This window comes from Columba livia, chromosome 1 (assembly GCF_036013475.1).
Source record: "Columba livia isolate bColLiv1 breed racing homer chromosome 1, bColLiv1.pat.W.v2, whole genome shotgun sequence".
In the NCBI taxonomy this organism is placed as follows: Eukaryota; Metazoa; Chordata; class Aves; order Columbiformes; family Columbidae; genus Columba; species Columba livia.
This window is the reverse complement of record NC_088602.1, coordinates 89,476,334-89,503,920: the sequence shown is the minus strand read 5'-3', so window position 1 is coordinate 89,503,920 and position 27,587 is coordinate 89,476,334. Positions and strand designations below refer to the sequence as shown.

The following is a 27,587-nucleotide window of genomic DNA, read 5'->3' as shown; positions in this document are numbered from 1 at the left end:
GTATGATTTATTTGGAGGTTGGGTGGTTTATTTCTTTTCATTTTTAACTGTTTCTTATCCAGCTTCTTTAACAGTAAGACTTTGTTCCTTCTGAATCCCAGAAAAGCATGTTTTTGTCCAGGATTCTTTTCTCTGTTGAGCAGCATGTAATAGCTGTTGGGGAATTCTAACCCAGGATAAAAGTGGCTTGCACTATCTCTCTCTCCCTTTTTCTTCCCAAGAAGAATTACTTTGCTTTGAAAGCATGCTAATTATTCTGGAATAAAGCAATATATGTTCTGTGATAGTGTGGTCTCATGGCAGTGAGGGTACATTGAAGTTATGACTGAAGAATACTGCTAAAGTTACTCCAGTTATTTTTCCTATTCAACTTTACTTGTTTTGTAAACAAATCCTTTTACTCTCCTTTTTAGAGAAGAAAATAATTATGAGCAGGTGAAGGTTAAAATTGAGGTCCTCCATTTTAACAAGAAGTCCAGCAGTTTCGTGAGTTATATCTCATTAAAGTGGGTATTATAAATTTGCCTCAATCAACAGCTCAAAGGGTATTTTTATTTTCTCAATAAATATTAGTTCCTTATGATAGAGTAAAGCAGGTGCAAGAGTGAGGGAATTAGTTGGCCAGGTGAACTACTGGTCCAGAGAGCAAGACGGAAGATTGTGCTTCTTTGCAAATGACTCTAGGTAGGGAAATCCTCTACAAAATCTTAACACCTTCTCAACTGGTAAGAATACTTAGCTAAGCAATGAAGATGAGTAACGCAAAGCTGCCATATGGCATACTGAGTAGTTTGAGGAAAAGGAATCCTATTACCCTATTAAAAAAAAAAAAAAAAGTTTGTGTTAAATCCCACTCCTCAAATTGCTGTCTGATTCTGGTGATGTGCTGGCTTGTATTTTCTATTATATCCCCTCCCTCTAAAAGGAGCTATCAGTATGAAGTTGTGGAAGGGGTGTCACAAAACCTCTTCTAAGCACAGATACAAATGATTTTTCTTTGGTACTTCATTTTCACAATTCCATGCCCTGAGGCTGATACGAAAGATTGGAATAAACCTCATCAATGTCATAATATTTTTTACTGACAAAACTGTTAAACTTAGAGGACACATATCCTACAGAACACCTCATATCCCACAGAAGACTTCACAAATCCCATGTTTGGTCTGATGTGAGGCCAAGGCTTTTGTCTTCTAAATGCAAAACAATGACAAGTAGTACACACATCCTCTGAAACACATAATGGAATTACACAAAAATAAAAAAATTAATGTGTTACAGCAGAAATAAATGTAATGAGGGCTTAGATGGGCATAAGCAAAAAAAAATGCCAACTGTATTTTTTTGTTGATATAACTAAACTTTTATTATTTTGAAATACATCAGAGGTTTTATGTAAAGAAATCATGAGACATAGCATTTATAGGGCTGTAGGTCAAAGTCAGTTTTTAATTCAGAGTGTGATTTTTAGACGTTGCCTGTTTGACTTTTCAAGAACTCATCATCCAGCTTTTGTGCCATGACAGTACTAAAAGGTTTGGTGATGCCAGCACCACAAGATGGTGCTGATGGCTGGCTGTCTGGACCTGTTATTTGGCTATGCCGGAGATCAGACATGAGGAGTTCTTATGCAGTCAGGCATGCAAACTATGCATACTCAAGAAGAGATCAGCCAGAGGCCTTTATTACCTATGAGACCTTGACCACATGAGCACTGAGGAGAAATTGCCAGGCAGACTTTGGAAGCAGAACTATAAACCGTAACTTGATGAGTCTAGAAGATCCTGAATATTGGCTCCAACTCAGGTAAGAAGCAGTAAGATATTAAAATTTGTCTCAGTTGCCAGAGTCAGAAGACTCTTTAACTACTCCCATTTGGGGATGGATTTTGATTCTGCTGTGATTCTACTGATTCCCACATATTTGTTCCTTTCTGCTCTCCCCAGCCCTCCATAAGCTAGATTAAAGGCTAGTATGATTGATACATGCAAGAGGTTGAATTCCTCAAGCACCAGATTGGGGTCAGAAGGAATTTCCATTAAAAGCAAACTGGAAATAACCTGAGGAAGCCTGGAGGAGGAGCTGAGGGGAAGGAAGTGTGGGCTGAACAACAAAATATTTCTCCAGAGCATTTGGAATGGATCACTCTCATATTCAAGCTATAAGCAAGCCCCTCTGACATTGCAATTTGGATGACCTTATTCCAGTACAGTTTCTAAGGCACTCCAATATTCTTAAGGCATGTAATGCAGCACGGAGGCCATAATTCCAGGTCTTATTTTGCTGAGGAAAGAAAAATTCAGGACCCAGAAATGTGCAAGAAAAATTAAAACAGAAGGAACCCGTGTTTTATCCATTTCCACAGGAAGCAGAAAGCTCCAACCACTCCTTTTATTGGAGGGTGCAGAAAGGAAGGATTTGTTTTTCTTTATTTTTAGGTGATTGCTTTCATGGGTTTGTTTTTAATGGTTTTCTATGATGTTTCACAGCTAAGTAAATTACAAATACCACTCTAGACAGGTAAGTCTTGAGCAAAGATACAGCCTGTAATTACAATATTATTATATGGCACATTCATTTGAAAGAGTAAAGAACAATCCCTTTAAATCTCACTCACTGCTTTAATTTCCTTCAGAGAACCGGTGCCTTAGACAGGAGACGTATGTGGAGTGAGATACCGGACCACACGCTGAAATGATCTAAACTACCATAACTTCGTTTACTAACAATGTTAATGTGCACTAGATGAGAGAACAGCCATCGAATATGGCTAGAAGATTGTTAGCACTCTTCTCAATTCTCCATAGTCGTTCTTACACCAGTTTCATGGCAAACTCTAGCTAAACATCTGAGGAGGGGATTTCTCAGTATCATGATCTAATGTGGTCATTGTGGTTTAGTATCTGAAAATGCAGGAGAACACAGCTGAAAATGTAGCCTACATGAGAACAAAGAGACTTTGTTAAGGCTACTGAGTGAAAGAAAACTGTGAAGTTCTTGACATGGTTCACTTCAAATCATTACCACAAAACATTAACAATAGACTTTTTTTTTCCAGTGTCTTTTCCATTGTCATTGGGGAATTTCAACCAGGGTGCTTTCTGGATACTCCAGGGACCAGGTTTTGCTGGGATGCCTATTCTATACTGCACAATACATGGCAAGCACTTCATATGAATGGCCTTTTGCATCTATAGCATGTGAAAGCAGGGGTTAGAAACAAGTTAACAAGTTAAAACTTGTTTGATATTATCATCTGTGTTATCGCTACCTGGTGTACAGTTAAGAAAGTACCTAAAATTATTCTGTTACCACCTGGCATTTTCTGGCAGAGTAAAATGTTGAATTTGGCCAATATAAGAACTGCACAGAGAGAGTTTAAACACATTCAGAGATTCAACTAATGCTGCAGAATCTGAAATGTCTTTGGTAGTATATATGCAACCCAAGTGGAAAAATGGGTGGAAGGGAAGAAAGAAATTTTGAAGAAATAGATTTGGAACTTCAAAGATGATCATTACTGGTTTTAATTTGTTTGCAGAAGGAATTTTAAGTAAACAGAAACACTGTAAAAGTAAGAATTGAAAAAGATGCATTACATTAAAACCGAGCAGAATTGAACATTGCCTGTTTTCTCTCAAAAATGCAATAAATCTGTGATTGATGAAACCAAAAGCTCAGCTTACAGATCAGATTAAGCAGTCAGTACAAATTTATTGCTTTTGGATTAAAAGTAATCACGCAACATTTGTAATCAACAGAAGAAAAAGAAAATGTGATATTTGTAACCAAGAAGGAGCTGAATTAATTTCTACATATGTTTATGAACCCTCAGTGACTCTAATCATCCCTGATGCACAGGTATCAGGTCACAGACTTTTTTTTTTCCCCCAGTATTTCTTCCCACACACACTTTTGTTTTTAAAATAAAAAACTCCTTTCTGGCAAAGTTAGGACTGAAGAGAAAAAGCATAATGTTTCAGTTTAAAGTCTGATAGGAAGCCAGTTTAGGGACATGGCTGCAGCACATTATGCTGTGAACTTGGAGACCTCATCTGTGGAATAAATCAATCTAGATTCCTCTGCCCCCTACTCCGCACAGGGGAAGGGTGGGACCCCATTGCTTCACTTTCAGCATCCCTGGCAAAGAGCTCCTGGAGCAGTCTTCCTCTTGGCTCTGGGGAAAAGGCCCTAGCAGTATCAGCCTTTGGAGAGGAGGAGCAGTGCTCATCAAAATGCATAAGTTAAATAATCAAGTTAATGAGAAGCAGGGCTAACACAGATTGGGGAGACAATCACTGGCACAAACAGGTGATCAAGCTACGGATATTACATACAAGGAGACACTGAGTGTCTCCTGGTGGAGAGACGTTTTCAAGGAGATTTACAGTCCTACAATTTGCTTTCATAAGTCAATAGTTGTGATATTTAAATGGTCTTTGCTTGAACTCTGTTAATAGGGAGATACGATGTGTAATAAATAGAGAGCGGTGTTGAGTTTAGAGGGGGGAAATTTAAAGGCTTTTGTTTAGCTCAAAACAAAGGGGAGTGAATGAGGAAACAAGCTTTTTTCCCACTGAGAGACTAGCAGACATAAACAAATGATTCTGCCTGAAATGAAATTCAGCAGGTGACTATTAGAGAGTTCAGATTTTCCCATTGGGTTGCAACTTCTGTTATGGAAGTTGAGAACATAAATGCATAACTACTCTGGAATTCATGAATCTGATTTAACTCTGTGTGATTTACTAAGAGCTGGAAATTGAAACAATTCTGCCAATTGGCTTATTTTGATTGGGGGTGTGAAATTCCTTCCCTGGTTTTAAAAACTACTTGAAAAATGTAAGGTAGAAAAAGAATAGCTCAAACTTTGACATTGTCAGGAGACAAGTCCATTCAACTGTGATGCTGTAAAATTAGGATATGTATCAAAAGCACAAACCGTTTAAAAGCAGTTTAGAGTACGAGAGAATTTCATGTCACTGTCCAGAGCTATGTTACCAGATCACAGGAGCCTGAGACAAAACCTTTGTCTGAAATGCTTTCACTGAGGTGAATTACAGCTATCTTGGAGAAAACTGATTTTTTTTTTAATTATTATTTTTTTTACTGTGTTTAAACTGAAATATCTGGCTTCTTTCACAAAGAATACTAAAAACTTTGAGAACTTCTCATTTCAAACAGAGGGCAACTTTTTAGTTTGACTTGGTTAATAAACTATGTAAAAACAATACTGCTAGGAAGGAATTAAGACCACCATATAGTACCATGAATGAGTATTTAAAGAAAAATTGAACCCCAATACTTGGCTATGAACTAGGTCCTGTAACCCAAATTACAGGATTTGCTCATGAATTGAAGCTTAGCTTGATGATGCAGCAGGTTCCTAGAAACTGCCCTCTAAAAAAACCGAGATGGTCCTCTCTGTATCCCAGGACCTCAGCAGGCACTCACGAAACAGCACAAAACAGGAATTATACTGAACTTATAAAAGTAGAAAAGCTACTAAAAAGACCATAAGATCAAGCGACAGATGTGGGGTTTTTTGTTGTTGTTTTTTTTTTTAATCGGTAAATATAATACAAATTATTTTCAACTGATTTATAGGAGTTCACTGACACAGGTCAGAACAGTTAAGATAAATACAGAGTTCAGGATCAGAGAATGGTTGGAGTTGGAAGGGACCTCTGGAGATCATCTAGTCAAATCCACCTGCTAAAGCAGGTTCACCCAGAGCAGATGGCACAGGAATGTGTCCAGGTGGGTTTTGAATGTCTCCAGAGAAGGAGACTCCACAGCCTCTCTGGGCAGCCTGTTCCAGTGCTCTGGCACCCTCAAAGTAAAGAAGTTTCTCTTTGTATTCAGACGGAACTTTCTGTGTTTCAGTTTGTGCCTGTTGTCCCTTATCCTGTCATTGGGCACTACTGAAAAGAGTTTGGCCTATTAAAGTTTGTTGATTCCCTGGCCTCAAGTATTCTGCCAGTTGATGTGTCTTCCACATGAAGACGGACAGTCCTTGGGTATTGCAATTCCCAAACTATAGAGCTGGATTCTGTTACTGAAGTAGCAATCTGGGAAAAAAAAAAAAAAAAGTAGCATTTATGTACATATACTTAATATTACATAAAGTAATCCAGATCAAAACAGGTGCAAGAAACTCGGCACATACATAATAGTTACACTAGGTCTTCTGGCTTGAAAGTCAAGCAGAATATCTGACCTTTCACTTCCACATTTACATTTGTGCCAAGGTATTTGTATTAGCAGATGTAAACGAAGAAGAAACTTGTTTTCATTAATCTACTGATTACAGCAAAAAAACAGCATTTATTTGTATTAATGCACAGACACCACGCTGACAGCACATGTTCTGCCATGTTAGGCCCTGCACAAACACTTACTGAAAGTCCACAAAAGATCTATGGAAATGCGAGGCTGGCTTTTCACCACGGTTCATTTTGGAGAATAAAGAGAAGGCTGAAGCCCTCTTCATTTGTGTGTGCTGTAACAATCAAATCCACTTAGGGAGATGTGCTGCTTCAAGTGCTTTGGTAAGGCTAGGACAGCTCGATTTGCTCATGTAGAGAGGCCCAAGCACAGTCCTGGATCGAGAGATTTATCTAGCTAAGGCTCAAAGATGGAAAAGGGTGGGACAAATTAAAGAACTAGTACCCACAGTTAACAGAAGATAGCTGAGGAAATGACCTCGGTCTTTAACATCTAACTAGGTTACAGTCTGACCTGTTGAAATCCCAGGACTGCTCACAGCAGCGAAGTTAAGGCTTTGCACAAGTGTTTTCAGGAATGGAGCCTGAACTATCTACCCAGCATCATGGAGGAAATCAGTAGCAGTGCTATGAATTCAACACAGATTTCCTAAACTTCCACTCAGCTCCTCAACCAGACAACTAATCCTTCTCCTTCAGAGGCAAAACGTTACTTGAAAATAAACTCAGAATTTCAGGTCATCTACCATTATGTCAAGAATATTTTGAAAATTTGTTGAATCAATTTTTTTTATATAGACACTTTTACACTATTTTCTACCAACAGAAAGCTTCTTCAACCCTGCAGTTTCGTGGTTTCTGATCTAATGTAACAAGGGGTAATATTGCTTGAAACTCTTTCATTAGCAACTAGACAGCAATGGCTTGCAACAATCAATCTTCCTGAAGAACTTCATTCAAGCAGGTTAAAAAATATGCTGAATAAACAAGGGAAACATTTTGAAAGATAAAATATTTCAAATACTAGCAGTTATTGTGAAAAAATAAAACGCCTTAGGAATAAAAAGAAAAAAATCTAGTTTCTTATATCATAATTATATTATTGCCTTGGAACAATCTATCTATTTTCTTTCTGAGAATTTTTTCGAGCAGTTGTTTTTGAGCAATTTTCCTCGTATGAATAATCAGGCTTTTGAAGCACGACTCCAGTGTAAGGTCAAAGTTGTTTTTTATATTCTCCAAGCAGCTGAATTGTTCTCTGCTTATGTAATACAGATGTCAAGCTGCCTGAAATGCTTGTGCACTTTTGTGACTGCTAAGAAAAAGCAAGTACACTCTACAGCATTTTGTCGATTAGAAACTTATTTTCTCATTTTACATTAATTTCTAAGTCCCACCAAGCTCATGTTTGTGCAAAAACTGCCTTCATTAATTAAAAAAAAAAAAAAAAAAAAAAGAGCAACAGTAATTACTAAGCTTTTAGCTAAGCTTTTTACATCTAACTGTGCTCACAGTCGGGTGACAATGTTCCTCAATTTTTAGTGAGAAAATTTCAGGCAATTTGTAGTCTTATATGAGATACATTTGAATCCAGCAGGTAATTGGAAGTTTGTTTTTCACCTTGAAAACATGTAACATGTACAGGTAATTTTGATTCGAGAGAAATAACATTTGGTCCCCCTGAGACTGTGTAGGTTTCATACAATTGAGGTTATGTAAGTTTTGTCTTTTAAAAGATATAATCATAGTAGTTATTATGACAAGATTAGGTAACATGGATAGTGTAAAACATGTTTCAGCTAGGGTGGGTGGGAGGGGAGGATCAGATATATAGGCTATACGTACTGACTTTGTGTAAGTTTTGGAGTTTGCCTGTAATAGACTGAGACCAAATCTACAGCACAGCTTTGTACAGCCCATGTATGCTGAGACAATGCAATGTCTACATGACCAAAAGGCTTAATTTAAGATAAAAATCACTATTGTTAGGGATCCAGAGCCAGCCTCTGGCAAATTGCCATGTAATAGCAGTTAGACTGCTCCCAGTAACACAGGGCTATTCAGTATATCACATAGAATTACTGGCTCAGATTTCCACTAGCTCAAGGATCTTTGCACAGTTGTCTGCCGTTCTGTATAGATAATTCTAAGTTTTGTAGTAAGACAGCAAATATTTTCCTCCTTCTTCCCAAGTAATGAAATTCTAGAAAAACAGCAATAAGTCTTCCAGAATCTCATAGAAGTCACTGGTTAGAGCTGGGAATAGAGAACTAGATTGCTGGTAGAGCCACAGAGCTTTCAACTACAGAAAAAGGAAACAAAACAAAACTCCTTATATTTCATGACTAGGATGTGTAGTGTGTTGTGTGAACCTTACATCCACATTAACAGCACCTTCACCTATTTTGATGGTAACAATTTGATCTAAATAATGTAATTGTAAAGTATACATTCTCAAGAGGTGACTCAAAAGTCACCTTTTGCTAGAGATTTGCTAGAGATTGCTGTACATTTAATCTCATCAACAATCACAGAAATTTGAGTTGCTTTGGTAATCTGTTTTATTCATCTTCACCTCATCTTCCTCTTAGCATGAGTTTGACAGGAAACTAACAAATTGAATCAGAAACTGCTGCTGCCAAATTTCTCAGTGTTATAATTTTAGTGGTCCCTGTCCTCTTTTTAGTTAATTTTCAGATCAAAATGTATGTTCAATGGTACACGAATTCTTCCTTTTAATTGAGAAGTAATGCATCAGAAGAGTTTAATTTTGTCATGAAGAATCTTATTTAGAAATGTGTATACTCACAGAAGATATCTGCATTTGGTAGCTGAGTTGGAATTAAATCAGAATATCTGAACCATATGTCTCCATTTTGGACAAAGGTTAATCTTTTCCATTTTCTTTGAAGAACATTTCTTTGCAAAGTGTATTTCTTCATAAACTGAGCTATCATATCAAAAGTTTACAGCTCTGACAGGAAAGCTGCATTTCTATAACAGCCTAAAATATGGCTCATTTCTTAGCAGATCATGTACAGAAGGCAGTATCTGTCCATTCTGGGAAGTCTAAAGAAATAAAATTTGCCACAGCTGAATGTAGCCTTCAGGCTGTAAAAGGAAACCAACTTCAGGAATAGAAAACTGACCCAGCAGGGGCAATGGCAGGATCACAACTTGAGAAGACAGTGTTGTTGCTGAAAATAAATTAGAAAAATAAATTAGAGATGGAAGATTGGGACATATATATTCTGAACAAGTATCTAGAGAGAATGACAAAGACTCAAAATGGAAATAGAAAAAGCAGGTATGACAGTAACACTGCCTTCATTGAGACCTTGAAATAAGATGTGCCCACATTTAGGAGCCTGAATTCTCTATATGTCCAATACAAGGAACAGGTAGTTGCCTAAAATTAGATTAAATACAGCCTGAAGTACCTCTGAAAAAGGGTCCTTGGTAGAGTCTGGCTGTGTGAAAGAAACAATCTATTAGCACTAACAGGCTGATCATGTGAAATGCTTAATGGTTATTTGGTCACAATAATCTTTGCATCTATGGATGGAAACAGCAGAATAATAGACTAAATTAAATTGGACAATCAGGAAAGAACTGATGAAAATTAAGGTGATATAAATGAAAAAGAATATATGCTCAAGAGATTTAAAAGCAACAGAAATGACAGTTCAGGTGCTGATTTGAGAACTGTTGAGTTTAAGAAAGCCACTTGGCTATATGAAGTGAGAAAGCAGGCTCTGATGTTTCCAGAAACAAGAACAGAGAGAGCAGAAAAATTTAGGAGGGTAAAACGGAGGATGATATTTGAGTCAAACTTCTCATTAAAAGAAGAGAATTGGGAGGGGAATGGAAACACAGAGAGGAGCGTGTTTTTCTCTTCAAAGCAAACAAAAAGTTAATATAATATAAGGGAATAAAAAAGATATGCTGAAGAAAGGCTAGAACTTTAAAGGGAACTTATGTTCCCATATTTATGAGATTGTATCATGAATATAATTTGAGCAGAGATATTTCCCACTAAACCCAAAATGTTAAATGATAGTTCTTCAAAATGTTTTCCAGTGATTTACATTTCCTATAATAGAAAATGTTATCCTTCATGAAAGCTCAGCTAGACTCAGTATTTTCCATCATGCCCCATTTTCTACTAGGTCTATATTATAATTTAACAACATTCTTGATCTTCATTTTCCCATCAGTCCTGAAGAACTATACCAATTTTCCCTTCTGTGTTTTCATCAGTATGGAAAACACTCCATTCCCCTGTGTGAAGTCCAAACCCAGAATACTTGCCAAAAACTCAAAGTACAAGAGGGAGAGGTAAGGAATAGACCTGACTCTTCTGTGCTCTTCCCCCACTCAGATCAGAGACAACAGAAACACTTGTCCTTCTGAAGTCTTTCCCAAAATATCTCTGCATGTGACTGTCATGTATTCAGTTACTGCTCATTAATCCTATTAAAGAATCATCTCATAAGCCCTAGTTCAAATGAATTCTACATTGACTGAAGCGTAAAGAGATATTTGTTTTGAGAAAGTCCTCTCTCCAGACAGTTGTAAGGAAACTAAAAACAGAACAGGAGATTAAATCTAACAATGACAGGCTCCCAGGAGTTACAGTATGTGTGTTGCCTCACAAAACCAGTCCTGATGCTTCAACTACATTAATTCTGGCTTTCATTGAGCACAACACACTGCAGTCAGCATACATGTTCTTCAGTAAACTGCCACTCTTTATGCTGCCTCGGCTGCTCAGCCACTGTACTTCAGCAGCTCAGGAATTACTTTTTACTTTGTCACACATGGAAAATGTGTAGCACATAAAAACCCTTCTCTCATCCTTAACAGGCTCCAGAATACTGCAAACAAGTGGTAAATTATTCCGGCTGCTACAGTGGCTCCCTGACATAAGCATCGAGTTTGTATCTCAGTTTTGTCCGTGAAAGTAAAGCATCAGTTCTGAATTAAGTTCATTATACCATCAACAGACTTGCCTTTTGAGGGCCTTCAGTGGAAAACTCTGCTCGCTTTAGTTCAGGTACCTGTCGTAGGAGAGCTGGCCTAAATTAATAAGTGGCTGATTCAAATGCAAACAAAACAAACCAAAACAAAATAAAAATATTATATGTCTTTATAAATTATCTAGCTGAACTATAGAATTCTTTGTGGATCTGAAGAGTTTAAATGGATTCAGAAAGCAACTGAATAATAGAATAAAAAGCCACTGGAGGTCATTAAGCAAAAGAAGTGCGAGGTGATCTCCCAGCTACAAATTGCCAGAGAATGAGAGTCCTGGGGAGGAAATACCCCTGTGCACCAATTCTTTCCTATGCATTGGTCAGAATAAAGCAAAGAATTTTGGACAAAGCTTTGCTATCATCTAGGATGGCAAATGTAAGAGAACTTCTCCAAATGGTGAACATTTGCATGAGGGGAAAATGTTTAAATCAAGTAAATTGACCACTTTCCCATCCTCTACTACATTTTATAATTGGCTGATTTCACAAAATTCAGTTTTCTAATACAGTTCCTTTAAAGTAATAAGCAACTTTTTTGGTAACATTGAGAGACAATGAACTAAAAATCATATCAGATTCCTTGTTTCTAGACTGGTATTTAAATGACCCTTTTAGAGATACCAGCACCAAGCAGAACTGTGCCATCTGCTACTCTCTGACCAGCTTTCCTTTTCATTCTTTGCCCTTTCACTTGCTCTTATTGCTGTCAAATGCCCATAAGCAAGCGGTCTAAGTGGGTGGAAGTGAGCACAATAGGGTATGAAGTGACAAAAACAGAGAGAAATGTAATATCAGCTCAGAAGAGAAGATGCTGGTAAAAAGAGAGTCTTGCACCCCAGTTTTCTTTTCTCTCTTTCAGTCATAATGTCTACAGTCAAAGTTTGAAATGGGAATAAAAATCACCTCTGCTGGATATCTCCTTCACTTCATTTCTAAATCAGCTCAACTATTTTATATATTATTCAGACAGCTAATTGCAGCCATTTCCTAGATATAGCTAGATTGGACACCTGTGGGTTTTGTATTTGATTAATTGTCTTTTTTACAGGTTTTACTTAGATTTTACATAGTAAGCTTCAAAATAAAAATTAGTATTAGAAAGCGTATTCCAGGAACTAAAAATAGGATACAGCATGTATTAAGTTACGAGAACACTACTGTGAAGTTATAGGATTTCTATAAGTTGACATACATGAAGTGTATTTGTCCTTTTGTATTCTAGGGAGTTAACATGATTAAGGTTTTTTTTAATCTGGCATGCCTTTTCATTATTGAATCTGCATTAAATCTTCCTAAATTCTCTTTATGCCTTTCCAAAAAATAATATGAGCTGTCTTTTTGTTGTCTGGAATGTGTTGTCATTTTCTAAGTGGTTTTCAAGGTTGCAATTCATTAACTAAGAAAGTTTTGGTTACAAATACAAATCTCAAGAAATGAACCCAAGTGAGTGGAATAAGGGTCCATGTATGGCAAGTCCTTTTGAAACCTGAGATCTTTCTAACTGAATTTGTTCTAGATGCTGGTTTTGAATCCTATAATGTGAACTTCTTCCCGTTTGGCAAAGTCAAACTGACAAATGATGTCACTGAAATGAAACTCCAGCATGTGTAAGCATGGAATTTCTATTACTGCTCCCTTTAACTCAAAGGGGATTTTTTTTCAACAGAGCCAGTACAGGGGAAAGTTGAAGCTGTGTGTTCTGAATTTTCTTCCATAAGCAGTTTTGTGTATGAAATTTCGTGATTAAAAGCCAAATGGAGAAGCCAGGTGAAAACTGGATACGCTGGCCTGTAGCATATGCAACTCTTTCCTTGCTCAAAGTACCATCTATGAGAACAGACAGTGTGGGAACTGTCCAGGGAGAAACTGGGAAACCTCACTGCAAGACCATGGCACACCTCTCTATCTTGCTGTTAGGCACAGTCACCCTGATTTCAACTGTCCATAGAGTCCTCCCACAGATATTTTACTGTCGCAGAGTGAGCAGGGAAGGAATATGTTACTGTACTCTGACCTGGTTTCGGCTGCGGTAGACTTAATTTTCTTCCCAGTGGCTGGTATAGTGCTGGATTTAGAATGAGAATAGTGTTGATAACACACTGATGTTGTCACTAAGCAATGTTTATACCAAGTCAAGGACTTTTCAGCTTCTCTTATTGCCCTGCTAGTGAGGAGGCTGGAAGTGCACAAGAAATTTAAAGGGGACACAGCTGGGACAGCTGACCCAAAGGGATGGCCAAAGGGATATTCCATACCATATGACATCATGCTCAGTATATAAACTTGGGAGAAGTTGGCCAGCAGTGCAATCACTGCTCAGGGATGAGCTGGGCATTGGTCAGTGGATGGTGAGCAACTACATCATACATCACTTGTTTTGTACATTTTTTTAAAATCATTATTAGTATTATTATTATCTTATTTTGCTGTGCTATGAAACTGTCCCCATCTCAACCCACAAGTTTTACTTTTTTTCCAATTCTTTCCCCTATCCCGCTGGAGGGAGAGGGCGTGTGAGCAAATGGCTGTGTGCTGTTTAGCTGCCTGATGGGTTAAACCACAACATACTCCTATCTGCACATGTTTATACATGCTCGGTTCACAGCCTAGGGTATTCATTTTTGGTAGTGGTAAGGGTGGGTTTTCAGATAGAGGTGATGGGCAGATATCAGGGGAATCAGAAGGCCTTAACCTCCTACAGCTCTTTGAATTGCTGAATTCAGGCTGGAGTCTCAAATGTTTTGTTCCTTCAATGTAAATTCTCATCCAGACTACCAAGGCAGTAACTGAAGCAGCATTTTTGTTGAAATGTTTGGACAACAAACTTCTTGTGGTACTTGGAAACCTTGTTTCCAAACTGAAATGCAAAAATCTGCTAGAGGAACAAGGAAAGTAAACTCCCAGCTTGCTAGATAATACCTTCCCACTGAAGCAAAGTTGAGTTCCACAGCCACTGAAGGAAGAGGTAAACTTAAATCAAGAACAGTGCCCTGAGGTCAAACTGAAGAGAATATTTAGCCCTCTTCCTAGTAGAGTGTTGTCTGAACATGTCCAGTACTTTATAATACACACTATAGATTTTAAAAGAATACCCTAAAGCTTCATTCTATGCATCCAAATGTTTGCTGTTATTTTCGCATAGTTTTGAAGAACACCAGCATTAACTGTATTTCAGTAATGAATTTAGACACAGCTAATCAGTCCATTATGTGGTAAGCCTGGCATTTAAAATCTGTAAGTGTGACAGTCTAATTTTGACAATTAATTTTTCTCTTTAGTGCATTTTTACAATTTCTTTTCACATGAGCTCTCCAGATATACAAGCTCTCCAAATGCTACTTCCAGTGTAAATTATCAGCCTTCCCACATTTAGGCACTGGAGATCAAGCTTTGCAAAAAAGTCCTACATAAAAGAAGGAGAAATAAAACTCTGGGAGTTGCAGAAAATGAGTCTTTAAACTTTGTCTTAGCAGACTACTGGGATTAAACAAGAGAACATTTTTGGAAACTTTCTTTGCTTGGAAACAGAAATTGTCATTTCAGTAGTACCTCAGGGAGGAGAGAGGAAAGTTTATTTCAAATATTCCTTTGGAAATTAGAAAATACTATTTTCAGCCTGTCCCTTATCATTCTCTAATTTCCATAGGAGGCAACTTATATGCTGTAGTCTAAAACCATTTTCCCTTTTTCAGGTGACTAAAAATTATTTCCATACCATATAATGCTGGAGTCCTCCATGGACGCATTTTGGTGGAGATGACCACTTTCTTAAAGGCATGGGTGGCATTGTCCGTAGAAGATACAGATGGGTGTAAAAGGAAGCCAGATTGGCCATGGAGACCATCTGGACCTAAAAGAATGTTTTCTCATATCCTGTTTATTATTTGGAGCAAATAAGGAACATCTGTGTTTAGAGGAAAGTTGATCGTAGTGCAATTAGTTCGAAAATATATTTTTAATATATCTCCCACCCTTTCTAGATGTCAAGAGTAACATAAAAATGATGCAGTATAATAATTCAGCTAAGGTGTAAACTCTCAGAAAAATCATGTATGAGATTAGACACTGTATTTTAGAATTGTCCTGGTATTTATCACGGAATGCTGTTACTTTGCTGGAAGCACTCAGGAGTAAAATAAAAAGTAAAAATACAGAAAATGTAATACATTTCCCTTCTTGGAGGATAATGGTTTCAGATTTACATTTTACAATCCCACATAATAAAATTTACCTAAAACTAAGACTGTAAATACATGGCTATTTGGAGAACTGATACAAGCACATATCCAGTACCCAGACCATCCCAAAAATAAAGTTGCTGAAAACAAATTTGCTTTTACATATCTAGAATATTTACTTCATGAGTTTAATTCAGTCACTCAGTGCCATTTGAGATGCTGTACATCAGCCACCAGCACTGGGCAGGCAAATGTCATACAGGATTTATAGGAGATATTTCTTGTCAAGCACAGCAGGATGACAAGAAGGATGCCCTTTGGTACTGGTACCCATGTGTAGGAAAGTGAGAGGAGTCCAGAGAATTCTTGTCCATTAGTAATTCAAAGACTTGTAAACATTTACAGTCAGATGTGTCTGTCCATACATACCCTGTCCCAACCAAACTGGCAAGACATAAACAAAGTTAGTTAGCAAAGTTAGTAAATTTTTAAATAAATAAATAAATAAATAATTTCAGGTTTCTGCAATAGGTTTCAGTAGCTCTTACAATTTCTGTGATTCCTGAGTCACTCTGATTTTAAAAAATTTGATTTTTCCTTTGCTGTCCTCCAAGAAAAATTGATCCAAAATAAATCTCTTCAGATTACTTCAAAGTACAGATTTCTGCTGTATCTGACCAGCTCCAGGGGCATAGAAAAGCACAGCAGAAGGCTTCAATGATAAAATGACTATTCAGTTATCAGCATTTAGTGAGAGTATCTCTGTGTCCAAGAACAATTATGAGGAAAAAATGATAAAATGTTGTATGGTTGAGTAATCAGTGTAGTACTGCATTAATTTCTGTACTTCTTTTGTATGGGACAGAATTTGGCTAGGAGTGCAAGTTCTGAAGGCTGGCTGAGATTTCTTCTTGTTCTGAGGGGAGAGGATTTATGTTAATAAAATGAGCTAGGAAATGAAATAAGGTACTTTTCCTATCTAATCACCACTGTTCATCACCACAACTGATCACCCAGTTTTTTACTGTTTCTGTGTTAGTTAGATTATACATTGGATTGTTGCCATAAAGGCTTCCTGTGCTGTCTGAAAATTCATAAGGACTCTGACTTTACCATGTTAATATCATGGCATTTCTCTGATTTGTTCTGGGAAGATTTTAATGGAAAGAAACAAGTTATGTATCTGCATGAGAGCCTCATCTTAATCTAGATTCAGTACACAAAATCTTGTACTAGAAATGCTGGAACAAAAAGACAATGTTTTATAATAGTGTTTCACCACTGTTAAATAAGACATCACTTTACATCACTTACCCTTGGGTGGTACCAGCAAAAGTGAAATAAAAATTCCAGCTGGAGCACTGGAGCAGTGCACAGAACCAGACAGGCATTTAGACATGCCCTGCTGGGATCGGAGCAAGAAGAGAGAAAAGTAGCAGTCTAATACACTGATGGAGCAATTTCCACATTTGGTTTGGTCACTACTTTACTCTGATAAGCTGATTCTTCGCCTTAGAGCTGAGACAATCTTCTACCATCTGTACAGGCATGGAAGCCGTTTGGAACAGGCAAGTATAATTGGGTCAAGAAACCCATGCCCTAACACAAGATTTAGGTCCGAGTCACAAGGAAGTCTGGCTGCAGTCTGCCATCATGAGGTCACTGCATTTTTAAATTGTAGTGCAACTGCTACCAATTCTTTATTGTATTAATTAGAGTTTTAATGCCTAGAAACAGTCGTATACATACAGATATAAGAGATGAAGCATCATATTCCAAAAGTGCCTACACACACTTTAAAGTCTTAGATGTATTTAATTAAAACATTAAGGAAATAGATTTCTTAAACATATATTTCATTAAACCATTAAGAAGAATTCATCGAGTTCTACACTCTACAGATTACAAGAAGCAAGGTCATGAGGACCTGAGAAAGAGGGCAGGATCCAGCTTACGCAAAGTTGAAGCAGGTCTCTGCCAGCAGGTTGTGTATTTTGTGGGCTTTGAAGGCTGTTACAGCCTTTGTGCCTGTGCAGCTTCTACAAGGGCAAAGTTAACTCCTTTCTATGCAAGGATCATCTTGTCACATGCACATGTCATGTTTTCAGCCCCCCGTGCATTTTATTCCTATGAAAATTGTGGGTGATCTGTTACATGATTCGGATGTCTTCTGCAAGGAAAGCAGGAGCAGTATCTGACATAGCTTGCAATGCTCTGTTTGATCAACTGTTCCTAATTTCCCCAAATTGTTCCTTTTTCTAGCCCCTTTTTCCTTTGTTCTATAATTAGGCCCACATGTCCCTATTTTTAACTCTCCTAGTCCTCAGGCCCAAAACATGTTTCTGATTGCAGATGCTGCCCTTCTCTGAACTTTTGCTTCCCTGACTCAGCTGCTGAGTGTCCGAGCACTGAACTACCCCGGTGCCAAGCACAGCTCTGACACACTCCCTCTCTGCGAGCTGAATTCGCTGTTTCTGGGCTTTGACCACCTCAGCACTCCATCACAGCCAGCAGGAGGGAAGGACAATGTACATGGGAGGGCAGACTGGACTGCAGTGAGGAAGCCACTGTGGCTAACTGGCCATCATTTTCGTCTCATCAGTAGTTATTACAGGACTGATGCGAGCCAAGGACTTCTCAGGAAGTCTAGAGTTTCAGCTGTTTGAAGTCCTCCCACTCTTTATGTAGCTTGCAAGTGGTTTTGCTATTATTTTGCTGTGTGTTGCCATGAAAAGTGAATTTTAAAACAAATGAAACTATTACAGTTACAGGGCAAGATTTAAAATAAAAAATAAAATAAAAAAAAGCACCACCTGACTGAGTAAAGCAAAAGGGAGGTAAAAAGAGAAAAAGTGGTAAAGAGTACAATGAGGGGAAGAGAGAACAGTACAGAGGGATAGCAGCACTACAGTGACTATGGAACAAGCAAAGAGGTAATGGGAAGAGAAAGGAAAAAGAAAAGGAAAAAAAATATATAAATTGGAGAAAAACAACAGAGAAAAATCAAGGGGAAGATGGATGCAAAGTGAGTGAAACAAATCACCCTGCATCTTTTTTTTTTTTTTTTTTTTTTGTAGATAAAATGCCTGAAAAGTTTTCAGGCTGCTCACAAGGCTGTTCTAACAACGTTGCTGGCAGCACCCTCGCAGGCTCCAGTGCCCCTCCAGGAGGTGCAGTCCCAGCCATGATCACAGGTTAGCTGTGTCCTTGTGCTGGGACATCTGGCTCAACAACAGCTGATTTAGGAACCCACGAGACAGTTAATTCAGTCTCAGAAGCTGCATGGCCCCATGCTCAGCATTACTCATCAGTCTGTGGGAGGAGTGCTGAAGTTATATTTTTGTTAAGAGGTTATTGGCCACGGATACTGTCACTCCTGCAAGGAGGCTGTGCATGTGGGGAGCGCGGGCTTGGGCCAGACTGTCCTGTTCCGTCCCATTCCGTTCCTGCTGTTCATCCAGCTGTTGTGATCTTCCTCGTAAACAACCTAATTATTTGGTTTGGGTTTTTTTCCCTCTTGCTTGATTCCAGATTCCCATTTCTGTCAGCATAACAGGAAGGATATCAGACACCTTGAAGATTTGCATTTTTTTCCAGTTAGCATCGTGTTTTTCTTACTTATTTTTCATAGAAGGAATAAGGAAGAAAATTTTCCAATTGCTTTTTCCTATTTCTTTTCATTAGTCACTATGTCATTGCCTGTCTATAGCTGTCCATTACAGCCTTGTGACTTGTTTCCAGCAGGGTATAAATAGTCTCTGTTTACCTGGTTCCTACTTTTGTTACTGTTTAAAACCCAGTAACCTGAGGGATGTCTGCATTTCATTGTGGGTGTCGTTCCTGTGTTACAAAGGTTACTAATGAAAGACCACATAAAAAGACTCACTTTTGTCTCATTTCGTGGTGGTGTTCTGTGACCAATTCCTTCATTGTTACCTTTCTAAGATGAGGTAGAATATTCATCATGAATACATGACAGAGACAGAAAGAACTCTGATACATTTTTCTTTGAGACACTGTATATTAAAGATGGCCTATAACACATATCTTTACATCTAGCAATTAAAATTGTAGAAATTCATTAAAAGACAAAGTAAACGGTAGTGGGATATTTCAGGTAGAGAGAAACCACAGGAATGTAGCACCAGAGGGCAGTTATGAGGATCTCCATGGGATCTACTTTTTCCATATACATGGTATATGCATTTAGGTTCTACACATGGGAAGAGAAAAAAGTGTTTGCTTAAGGCAAGCTGCAAAGTATTTTTTGCAATTGTTTAACCAGATAAATCTGTGTTTAATATGGCATCATTAACATTTTTGTATTTCTGATATCAAGTTGAGATCATATTTTACTGGTGTAACAAGCTGACTAGGAAGGACAAGACCTCTGTATCATGCATCTTTGCATCATGGTATAGCATTGCCATGTCATGAAACCTAAAACACAACTGAGGAGGTTAATTTGAATTAAAGAGGTAGCAAATTTTTTGTCAGAATTATAGAAAAGTTCAGATGCCACTCTGCCACCAGAGATGTATTCAAAGCAATTCAAAGAGGATCTGAACTATGGAAAGAAGATTTTCAGATACAAACAGCTAACAGTTGTATAATTTCCAGTACATTTCAGTGATTATTCTGTCCCTTCAAAATTTTTCCTGACTTGATCCTGGAAAGCTGCTATAACTATTAAAGTATACAGAACTTCTTTTGTTAAGGTACATATTTCTCTGAGGTGTGCATAGAGCAATTTTTGCATGTGTACTCATTATATCCCTGTGATGTAGACAAAATCCTACCTAAAAAAATGTCCATTTTTCCTGTCCATAAATCAAAGGTAAAAAAGTGAGAGTAATAATACATCTGTGCAATGCCATGCAAAGAGAGAAAAATACAGATGTTAGTGCGGTGGTTTGCTCAGATTATACAGAAATTATCCCCCAAAAAGTCACGCCTTAAAGTTTAAAACCTGTCTTTTGTTCTAATACTTAGGCATAGTTCTTTAGCCATGTTTCCTGATAGTAAGCTTACTCCAGCATGGTGAAGAAAAGGGCCTATATACGAAGTGCTAAGTGCAACCACACACCAACCTATCACTGATTGTGAAATACAGAACAAAGAATATAAGACTTTAAGTGGAGAAAAACTAGCAGTATAGAAATGTCATTGAAAACTCTTCCTTTTCTATTTAAAGGAGACTTAGAGAGAAGACAAAGTCCTAGCCGGACATAAGGAAAGGCTGTTTCACCATGACAATGACCACGCACTGGCACGGGTGCCCAGGAACACTGTGGAGTCCCCATCTTCAGAGACTTTCAAAATCCAGCTGGACAAAGCCCTGTGTAATTCTGCAATTAGCCTTACTTTAACTGGAATTTGGAATACAGAGCCTCTAGAGGTCCCTTCCAACTAAATTTTTCTATGGTTTTGTGGTTCTAGAATATCTCACTGAAATCTGTTCCTGAAGAATTCAAAATAACAAGAAGCAAATCACACCCAGACTACTGAGTATGCTTTCCTTATGCTCCAGCAGTGCCATGGAATGGAGTGAGGTCAAAAAAGGTTAAAATTCCACATTTCACTGCCAGCAGCTGGCATTGTATAAAGAAGAGCAAAAGCAAATGGTTGCTTTAGTTTTCCTAAACTAGTTGTTGGCGCATGCAATTGCCCACTTTTAAAAACAGATGTATTTTGTGGGCACAATTTGACATCCATCTTACTCCATGGACATATGTAATATTCTCATGGTCATGCTGTCACTAAAAAAACTTAAATGCTGGCAGCCTGATCCTGAAATAAGTACGGATGCCAGGGAGTGATGGAGTCCTTCCTCACCCAGTTCAGGAGGGAGCTGCTTCCCAGTGACAGTTGTGCTCTGCAGGGGCCCTCACGTTTCCATCTCAGCTCACCGGGACTACTGAGCATTTGCTTCACAGATGGCCTGCACATGCATGACAAATCTAATGTATTCTGGGCGTACTGTGCGTATGCAGCAACCGTTTGTCCTGGACTTCTGGGTGTCAGGCTGCCTGGTTCAGCAATTGCCCCAGCTGGCCTGCCTGCCATCTGGAAACTCCCAGACACACAGCCAGACTCCTTTCCCTCTTTTCCTTCTTTCCTCTGCCACCCTGCTCCTGCTCCTTCCCTGCCCACCCTCTTTTGGTTAGCTGTGTGCTGAAGAAGTTTTTGGAGGGGTGAGTTCTTCAATTCCAGAGCATAAAGGGCTGGTGACCTTGGTAAGGTCAGGGAAACAGCTCCATGCACCATTTCCTGCAAAGCACAGCTGTGTATAGACTAGACAAAACTTACTTCTGCACCACTGCTTAAAATAAGCAGTGGGCTACTAACGCAGGTGTTTGGGTTTTTTATTTAAGATAAGTGTGATGTGGTTTGACTATAAAGTGAATGGCTGTTTCTTGAAGGGAAGTGTTTTTCCAAAGGAAGGACCTTATCTCTAGTAAACTGATATTGGTAAATGGTTCATTTTAAATTCATTTTTCAGCAAATGATCCTAGTCATGTAGATAGATTTGTGAGCATTTTCTGATCTTTTTGCACTAAGCAAAGGCCAGGCTTGGAACTCGGCAATTCTTGGCCCTCAGGCAAACAGTGTTACTCTATGATTATACTACGTAATGTAAAATATTGATGACTGAAGAAAGGTTCATTATCAAACCAAGGTCCATGCTGTCTTCTGTCAGCATGTACCCTGGCAAACATCCCAAAGTCAATGTGGATTCCATGCAATTACATCCAAAAGTGGCTAAATCCAAACATGTGGTGCCTTCTCAGCTTTTCTGTCGAGAAAAAGAGACAGAGAGAGGGGTTACATTTCAAGTCCCAAAATTGTAGGGTAAACATAGCTGGAATCCTTTGACTGACTGCTCCATTTCTGAGGTCTTCTGGCAGCAGGCATAATTTACAGTGTCCTCTGAACTCATCAATGGAAAATTGGCATGTCTGCCATCTACACTGGTGCATCTGTTATTCCATTTCTTTTGAGATCACTAACCACCATTAGGAATCTAGAATAAATGCGTACCTAGGCGAAGATGTGAGAAAAATTATTTACCAAGTCCTGACTGCTCCTTGGAAACTTTTGCACATGTAACCAGAGAGAATATTACAAAGTGATCGTGGGTTGTTTTACAGGTTACGGAAGTGAAGAAAGCACTTGAGTCACCACCAAGAAAAGAAAAACAACCTAAGAGGAAAAGACCACCTACAGCGGATGAGGGGCCAGACACCTGCCTTTAATTGAGTGCCTAAAGAAAACAGTATATGGCCACCCTTTAATTTCTAATGAGTTTTGACTTGCTTTGACACAAGCTATGTGAACTGCCATATGTGCTGTTAGTTGACAGGGAGAAGGAAATTCTTATGCTAAAGTATTTTGTGATCTGTGCAGACTTGAAGCATGGTCCAAAAATGTGAAAATGAGAATAAAATCCTACCTGGCTGAACATAAAATGGGAGAATGTACTGTACAGGATACACTGGACAGGAATACTAATCCTGTTGATTGGAGGGCAATAGTATAAGGGTCTTTGTCACTAAACTCTTCATTCTGCGTCTTTCTCCTCTTTCCTGAAGCTAATGAGGGAGAGATAGTGATTTTATGATTGAATATGGAAAAATACATTACTTGTTTACCTGCTTGGAGCCAGAGGAAAAATGGATGCAAGATTAGAAAAAGTCAGCCTTAGTCCTGATTTATTTTTCTTTTAACTCAGGCTGCCTACCTTCATTGTTTCCTACATCATCGTGTTTTCAACACTTTCTCCTGAAGAGTTTATCCTAAATATACTGTGGCCAAGATCCCAGCCCACTTTGCATTCCTGCCTTTCTGTCACTGCTAGAAATATTACTGCTCTTCTATCCTACTGAATTAGAAAAAAGATGACATCTCTGACTGCTTTCTCCATCACCTCACACATCTAACTCTTCTTGACTCTCCTCTCAAGCTATTTCCAAGATCTTGTTCCACTGCTCAAACAGCTTTTCCCTCATCCCTCATCTCTCCCCATCACAGCCTACTCTCTTCTTCTTGAATGCACAAGTGCACATGCACTTTCTGCCAAAACCATCTTCATAGCTGCTCATTTTGACTGTCAAACCTGCCTCCTCAGGCCATTCATCGCCTTCCCCTTCACTACCTGATCTGCTCAAGCTCTTACTGAGAGCCAGGGAGGCCTCTCAGCTCTGTGCTCCTGCCCTCCTCCCACGGAGTCCCCCTCTTGCCGTACATGCGAATAGCCCTTATAGCTGCCTCTTGCACCAGCTTGAGTGTTGCCATTACTGCTGTGCTTCTGCACAAGTCATAATGTTTTTACACTACTGTACAAAAGCCATGTTCTTGTCCTCCTCTAATGGGACTAAGTAATAGCTTGATGAACACTGCCAGTATGTGGTCTACTAATTAAATTATTTTATACAGTTTGAAGAGTATATTACCTTTTAAGCCAGTGCCATCACATAGTTCAGACAGTCAGCCTGCTTATTCATATTAACACCATTACTTCACTCAAGGGCCTTTTCCAGTCCTTTCTGCTATAACTGTACATTTGCCATCACAATCTTGGAAATCTTTTTGTGTTATTTTATTCTTGCTGTTAATGTTCTGCAGTGTCTGTTATGGGTATCTTGAGACAAAGATAGAGAGATGCAGCTCCTGAGAGAGGAAACCAAGACTCTAGAGTGAGCATAGCTCAGAGAGAAAACTTACCATCAGTTAATTGACTTTAGGCCAGTTATGGATCTATTTCCTTAGCAGCTTATTTTGTAAATCCAAAATCCATGAAAGGCTACAAGCTTTGATTTGATACAAGGATTTTTAAACCCAGAAAATTATGTTATTTTATCATAATTGATGCTTACAGCCTTTTGTTAAATTGCTTTGGACTTACTCCAGAGAACAAATAATGTCAGCTGTTTTTTGTACATTTTGCCTTACATAAGAAGGGTCTTGGCTAAATGCTGTCATGACATTTCTGGTCTAAAACTGTTCTTCCTTTAAATCAGAACCCATCAGATCATAACAGTCTGGGATCAGGATGAGGAACAAAAGTAGCCCTAGTTATGTGTAATTTTAGATCTATAACAGTCACCAGATGACTCACTAGTGTGTTGGCAATGCTGAGTTAAAAAATAAAGCCCTCAGTCCTTCAATTACAGCTGTTTGGGAAGATCCCTTGGATTGTACAAAGTTGCACTGGAGAAATTGTTCTTGGTATATATTTAGGTGTAAATTAAAGAGTAGTTCATTTAAGGCTAATGTTTGAGTCTATTTCCATACAAGGTGAGAAATATGAGCTTAGGTTTTTAGAGTGCTTTGTATTTGCAAGCTGCTCTCATAAAGGTAATTAGTTTGCAAGAGATCTCTAGTGTGCTTGATATGAGAGACACAAACAGGTCTTTCATCATGCTCATTATACAAGAGAAATCTTTATATCAAGTACTGACTGATAATGTTAATAGCTATGATAAAACACAGTATAATGAGAAGTGCCTTCCAATGAACTACAGTAAATCATGCAAAGCAATTCACTTAAAAGGGCTATTCTGAATCCTTTCATTATACTTTTACAAAGTAACATCATCGCAAGTTGGATTTTGTAGTAAGCGTACAGTGCAAGAGGCCTCGAGAAGGAGGAAAATTGGGCTTTGCATTTTGCTAGTTGAAGACTGCTTAATCTTAGAGAACTTCCCATCCATGGGCAGAGATATCATTTTACAAAGACTATTGTATGAGAACAAATGCAAAGGTTTTTAGATAGACCTCTATGTAGCAGGGATGCCAGACACTATTTTCTTCTCATCTTACAGCATTAAAAGATGATGTAAAACAGGATGTAAATGATCTTGCATTTTATGAACAGACTAGAAGGTAATTTTATTTAAAGAGGAAGCATTATTTTGAGAACAAAGGGTAGATTCTTAAGAGTTACATGCAAGGTTGGTCTAATTAAAAGGAAAAATATTTTTATGTTATCTTTAGTTTGATTCTTTGATATTTTTTTAATAAAACATCAGGTTCTTCTGCTGCTGCTTTAGGAATTGGAGAACAGTCACCCACCATTTGTTGTAAGAGTAAAATTGAACAGAAAAGAGTTTGCAGGTTCCAGGGTAAGAGCAGAATTATAAAGGAGAGAGCTTGTAGGACAGGTTCACAAATACAAAGTTTTCTCATTTTTGTTTCCATGAGACAGTCATGAAGATGGAAAATACTTTTGAAATGCATTCCATACACTGAAAAAATAGCAAAAGGGGTTCAGGGCAGATGAGTTGCAATGAATCAAAGTCCAGTGAACTCAACGGAGAGACTGCTGCTGACTTCAGCAGAATTATTGTTGTAATTTGGTTTAGATTAATTTCACATTTCATTTTTATTTATTCTAATTTTTTAACTATGATGTACATTTTAAATCAATAAATATAAATATTGCTATTTTTTAAAAAATTACCACTATAGGATTTATGTATGTCTCAGTATCTGGAGATCTTATCACTGTTTATTTTGAATGTTCTGAAAAAAAGAAAGGACAGATAAAAAGAAAAGAAACGTACTTTTCTCCAGTTTCCACACTGATGAGTTTTGTTGTACCAGATTATTTTGTTAATGGTGTTCTCCTCTGCAATATTTTCCATTCCCTGTGGCACAAATGCTGTATGATTCAGATGATCTCCCAAAGAGAACACTTCCCCACCTTCCAACTATTGAGAAAGAGGTATCAATACACAGAGGGAGGAACATGCAACAATGAAAGACCTTTAAACTCAAACTTCTTAGCAGAAGAATTACAGGAATAACTGAGATGACAAGGAGTGCTGAGATACCCTCTTCCTCTGTCCCAGGTTTCACCCGCACATGCGTTTCAACTATTGTATGTCCAGCCCCTCCGTTAGGTTCCTAGGGTACTCTGATGACATACATGCAACTGTCTGGGCCCTGAGGCCACCATTAACCCTGACTGTCCCTGTCCAGTCCCTGGGGGATCCCACACTCTGCCCATGGCCCAGGACCCCATTTCAGCCCCTGCCCCAGTGACACCACAGCAGGGCTGATCTCCAGCTCTCCACAGCTCTGCCCTGCCTGGCCATGGGCCAACATGAGCCAGACCCATGTCCTAGCCCATCCCCACCCCTGGGGCTCTGCCCAGCAGTCTCTGGACCTGCTCCTGGCCATGTACACTGGATTAACTTCCCAGCTTGACCCCAGACTTGCCTCATCACTACGATATTGCCTGATGGTCTGGACTCCTGGTCATTTGCTCTGGTGCGGCCTCATCTGGAGCACTGTGTGCAGTTCTGGGCACCACAGTGTAAAAAGGATATAAAGCTGGAGAGTGTCCAGAAGAGGGCTGTGAAGATGGTGAAGGGTTTGGTGAGGAAGCCGTACGAGGAGCACTTAATTCACTGGATTTGTTCAGCCTGGAGGAGACTGAGGGGAGACCTCATGGCGGCTACAGCTTCCTCACAAGGAGAGGAGGAGGGGCAGGCACTGAGCTCTTCTCTCTGGTGACCAGTGACAGAACCCAAGGGAATGGCAGGAAGATGTGCCAGGGGAGGTTTAGGCTGTACATTAGGAAAAGGTTCTTCCCCCAGAGGGTGGTGGAGCACTGGAACAGGCTCCCCAGGGAGGTGTCATGGCCCCAAGCCTGACAGTGTTCAAGAAGAGAGTGGATAACACCCTCAGACACATGGTGTGAACTGTGGGGTTGTCATATGCAGGGGCAGGAGTTGGATTCAATGATCCTTGTGGGTCCCTTCCAACTCAGGACATTCTGTGATTCTATGATCTGGCCACTGCCTCTGGGTCTGTCCTGCTCCCTTGCTCAGGACAGACAGGCACTGCCAGACTCGGGTCACTCCTGGCTGCCCTCCCTCAGGGAGCAGCCTTCTCCTTCTGGTCCCAGGCAGTAACTTTCCCTTCAGAAGGAACATAAATAACCTCTTGCCACACGTTGAATTTCCATCTTCCTGAGCTGAGGTACCTACATAGTGACCCACCATCAGCACAGCTGGAGCGGCAGCATGGCAGACGGCACGGGGCTGTCAGCACAGCCCTGGTCAGTGCTGGCCAAAGACCTTTGACGCCCATGCAGGGCAGATTGGATTAACAGACCTTTTCTAATTAAATCACTTAAA

At 39.0% G+C, this 27,587-nt stretch overlaps 1 long non-coding RNA gene across 1 annotated transcript; it reads left to right on the top strand.

Moving 5' to 3' along the window:
• The first annotated feature begins 373 nt into the window (after positions 1-373).
• On the top strand, positions 374-25,899 carry LOC135579650 (uncharacterized). The gene is made up of 3 exons (XR_010473214.1): positions 374-1,806; positions 20,636-20,783; positions 22,593-25,899. It is a non-coding gene; the product is annotated as an uncharacterized LOC135579650 (long non-coding RNA).
• Positions 25,900-27,587: the final 1,688 nt, after the last annotated feature.